The 4,781-nt window shown below is 40.8% G+C and overlaps 1 pseudogene across 1 annotated transcript; it reads right to left on the minus strand.

Moving 5' to 3' along the window:
* Positions 1-1,805: 1,805 nt before the first annotated feature.
* Positions 1,806-4,283, minus strand: LOC125514047 (protein RMD5 homolog pseudogene; annotated as a pseudogene). Its single transcript, XR_015608486.1, has 3 exons — positions 4,147-4,283; positions 3,980-4,052; positions 1,806-3,244 (listed from the first exon to the last, which is right to left on the minus strand). The product of XR_015608486.1 is annotated as a protein RMD5 homolog pseudogene (transcript).
* Between the last annotated feature and the right edge of the window lie 498 nt (positions 4,284-4,781).

Raw genomic sequence — 4,781 nt, forward strand, 5'->3', positions numbered from 1 at the left:
TACATAATATCATCATTGCTTCTGACTCCATGCAGGTCATCAGTGATATTCAGAAAGGCAATGGAGGAAGATATGGTGATATCGTTACCGAGATCAAAGCTAGATCGTCTTCTTTTTTATGCAATTTCATGTTTGAAGGTAGAGCGGCCAATCAGGACGTTGATAGATTAGCAAAGTTTGCTTATTCATTGGATCAAGGGAGGCACGTTTGGATGTCGATCCCACATGATCCTTTTTGTATCCCACAAACTGCGGTTTTTGAATGAATAAAGCTTTTACGTTTCAAAAAAAACTTAGTGCTTTATCACCCTTTTTCTTTCTTTTTATTTTTTCTTGGAAACGCTTTTGTTTGATTTTTTTTTCTTTCTTCTTTTCTGCTAAGTGCGTGTTTTTTTCCAAAATCCGTGAACTTTATTTCAAATAGATGAGCATTTTTTCAAAAACAATGAACTTGTTTTCAAATTGATGATTCTTTCCCAATTTATAAACCTTTTTTCAAATCAGTGAACTTTTTTCGAATTTGATGAACTATTTTAAATTCGATGAACTTTTTTCAGGTTTGTTGAATTTTCAAATTCGATGAACCTTTGTTTTCAAATTCAATGAACTCATTTCAAATTTGATGAACTTTTTTCAAAATCAATGAACTCTTTTTAATTATGTGAACTTTTTTTTCCAATATGATAAACTTATTCAAAATAATTCAGAAAATTAAGTGATATAGTACACATGCAATAAATGATTTTACCATTCACTATTGGTGTGTTGTTCTAGTGGTTAGGCACAATCGTATAGGACTGTAGTGGCTTGAGCTCGAATGGGGGGGGTGGGGTGCTTCTTTTGCTGTTTTTTCGTTTTCATAGGTTCGGTGCGCAGCGTACCGAGCGGTCTTAGCAACCGGGCGCATCGGCCCTATTGGGCCAGGCCCGGGTGCGGGGGGGGGGGGGGGGGGGGCAAAAATGCTAGACATACAAAGATTTACAAGCTCTTTCCATCTAACAACCAATCACAAACCTCCCCCCCCCCCTGATTTTCAGGGGGGTGGGCCGTCCCGCTCACTTGTTGACCAATAAAACTAACCCACCTGTAAAAGCCTGTAAACTGTTTGTACGTGTAGCATTGCCGGGAGGGGGGGAAGGGGGGGGCACCTTCTTTTGCTGTTTTTTTTGTTTTTATAGGTTCGATGCGCAGCGCACCGAGCGCTCTTAGCAACCGGGCACATCGGCCCTGTTGGGCCAGGCCCAGGTGGGAACCGCGTGGGCGCCAGTAAGCATTAGCGGCGCTAAAGCGCGGCTTAGGAGGTCCCCCAAGCTTACCCCACTACGTAATTTGATGAGCTTTTAGGCTGTGTTTGGTTGGACTTTTTATACCAATTTCTGCTTTGAAGAAGCTAAGAGCTAACCAAAGGGGCAAAATTTCACAACAGTTTTTGAGAATCTGTAATTTCTTTGTAGTGCAAATTCCGCAGCTGGGGTACCCCAACTTCTCTGCTTCTAAACCAACCGTTTTTAGCTGTCCCTCTGAAATTGAGTGGCATTTACCCACCAATGCCACTGGTAAGTTGTAAACCTTCGTTGCGTTTCTCCCCTCGCAGGAAAGACATGAGCAATAGGTCGACAGGAAAGGAGCCGCTGGCGCGCTAAAGTCACGGCTTAGGAGGTGCCCCAAGCTTACCCCACTACGTAATTTGATGGGCTCTTAGCATCACAAGTTAATACCATCGCTTAAAAGGAGCTGATTAAAAAAATTGCTTCCCTAAAAAAAAGAGCTCATTTCTCTAAAAAAAACAAGCTGGCACTTCCAAGTCAATCAAACGCAGTTAAATCACCCCATGGCCCTATAAAGAGAATCAATCATCCAATGTGTTCTTATTACATCTCTTTCATACTCTATATACAAGACATGAGCAGAGTTGAGCACCCTGAGTATAACATATTACCTTTGCAAGTGTCAACAAAAATTTGACATTATCAGGCAGGTGATAAAAGAACGTAGCACCGTTGACAGGAAAAGAGATAGCAAAGGCTGGTGCACACAAATGGTCAATCATAGAGTAAGAAATCCTCAGATATAAAGCCGCTTACACTCAGATGCCAATGCTTCGAACGGGCAATATGGGCATTTGAAAGACCGGGAGCTGCTCTTTGATAATTTCACAGTCGACTGCTTCGACAAGACATGCCCACATGGAAGAAGCATTGGAGGATTATCATCACTACCTTGCTCACGAAGCACAGGACAGATGAACACTGAGTGGAACTGAAAATCCCTGCGGAGGTCCAATGGGAAAGGAAATTCCTTCATAGAGTGCCACTCCCTTTTTGCAGTTAGTACCGTCATCAGTTTAAGAAGAATTGGCAACACTTCAGCTCCAGCTGCAACTGTCATGCCCATAGGACCTGTGGAGGATTGACCCTTCAGATTGCAGAACTGTTGAGCGAACTGCTCAGCTAGCTTCTCCCAGTTAGTTGGTACTAAGAACTCTGTATATGGTGACTGGTCAAGGCGCCCGGCCCATAATATGGAGGCTATCAGCTTCTGGATTACATCCTTGTGTATGGTAGCAAATGGCGCGAGGTATGTCCTAGCATACTGAAGAGCCTCATCTCTTTTTCCTTGCTTGAGTATCTCAACAAACTGCAACTGGTGAAGCTTAAGCTCGAGACAGGAATCGTTTTGCAGTAGTGCATCATGATTTTTCATTGCCCAACTCAGAGCTGGCTCAGATTTCTCAGTCCGCAGCGCACCAAAAATCTCATACATCTCCTGAAACAGTTGTTTCAGTTTTATAGATGCTAAGCAACTGGCCTCTCCTAGAAAGTTGTCACCTATGTCAAATAATGCCTCCCGGTATAGATGGTTTGCAATAATCTCATTAAGTACATGTGGTTCCATGTCGACATTCTTGTAAGCTTTTGAAATATCATTGATGAAGAATTTCTCGGTGGTCTTGACCCACTTGCCGAGTGCAGTGTTCATTTCTTTCTGGCAGCTCTCAAGTTGCTTCACTGGAACCAACTCTTTCAGCGTATTCTTCAGATTGGTAAGAATTTCATGGTTCAGGTTTGATGCAGCATCCCTATCTGTGCCATTTTCTTGGATAGCACCGATAGCCTGCTCAATTTCTTTCTCGATTTGGTTTACCAAATCTATAGTTCTCGACGATGCAAGTTTCTGCTTTTTAACAACACGATTGAATTCATCCTTCAGTGTATCTACTTCCATTTCTGACTAGCTTCAGCACCTGTTATACAAAATGGAAGACAATTTGATCAGTCAAAAGTCAAAACAGTAGGTTGCAAAGAAATGAACCTTAGATTCAAGTACCAAAGTTATCACATCATATATTACAAGCAATGTATTCAGATCAGTGGGATAGAGTAATTATGTAGAACACCCACTCTTCAAAAGATAGCCTTGCAGAATTATTATCAATAAGGAGCAAACTGACAGATGCGATTCTTCTACTAAAGGAGCAGCGTTCAACAGAAATTGAGATGAACGAATACAAATCGCAACACCACATCACACACAAACTCTCTATCTAACTCTGTATAGACGAAAATACAAAACAAACAATTGGACATATTCCCAGCAAAGTGATGTAAACCGAAATCAAATGCGCAGGCTGTACGCATAGCAGTTCAACAATACTAGCTTGAAAGCACCATAATAAGAGAACTGGGCAAGAAAATAAAACGGGTTGCAGTATCACCCCCACAAATTCTCGACATTTGATTTGGATCCCGACTCACAATTGCAACTCTAGAAAATACCAGTGTAGATTCCAAAGATGCTAAGTTCCTAACAACGCCCACCACATGCGCGCTTCATGAATGGCAGTTCTCACCACAGACTACGAACACGCAAAATCCTATCACTTGGTCCTACGAGACAGTATGTTCTCTACAAAACCTCACCGCACAATCTACTCACAAACGGCCGTCTAAGTTTCCCTAACTGATAAAAGAGCACTGACCTCTCTTTATTCTTCAAGAAAACGCAATTCGCCTTCGGATCAGAGGAGAAGGACGGGGCGAAATCGAGAGGACCTGCGATGAGGTGGATGGATTGATCTGAATGCATAGGAGGCGATATAACCAAATCGAACCAAGACTGAAGAGGGAGACCGGAGAGGACGATTACCTGAACGCGAGACCGAGAGAAAGCCGGTGGCGGTTTTGGGGGGGTCCTGTTCCGGCAAGCAATCTAGGCGAAACGACGAACCCTAGACCACTTTGGCGGCTGGATCTATTTAATGGGCCAGTTGGGTAAGACTTAGCGAGGAGTCAGTCCTTGACGACTGGATCAGCTTAATGGGCTAAATACTCGTTAATGCCCAAAATCTCAGAGTATGTTTCTGCGTTTTTTCTGTCTGTCCTAATTCGTTTTTATTTTTTTCATCTCTTTTTTTATTACTTTTTATGAAATTCAGGAAATTCATTAAAAACCACGAACAAATTTCAAATTCATGACCTTTCGTGGAAATCATGAACAATTGTAAAATCCATAAACTTTCCAGAAAATATGAGAACAAATTTCAAATTTGTGCACAATTTCAAAATTAAGATTTTTATTAATTAGTAAACTTTTTAAAAAATATATATTCAAGATTTTTTAACTAGAAAATATTATAGAAATAATTAAATTTTACAAAATTCATGAATTTTTTCAAATTAATGCATATTTTTCTAAAAGTGGGAACATCTTTTAAATTTGTGAACATTTTTTTAGTCAGGAACATTATTTTACTTTGGGAACAAATTTTTAATATGCTAATT

This window comes from Triticum urartu, chromosome 6A (assembly GCF_056163025.1).
Source record: "Triticum urartu cultivar PI428250 chromosome 6A, HENAU_Tu73, whole genome shotgun sequence".
Taxonomy (NCBI): domain Eukaryota; kingdom Viridiplantae; phylum Streptophyta; class Magnoliopsida; order Poales; family Poaceae; genus Triticum; species Triticum urartu.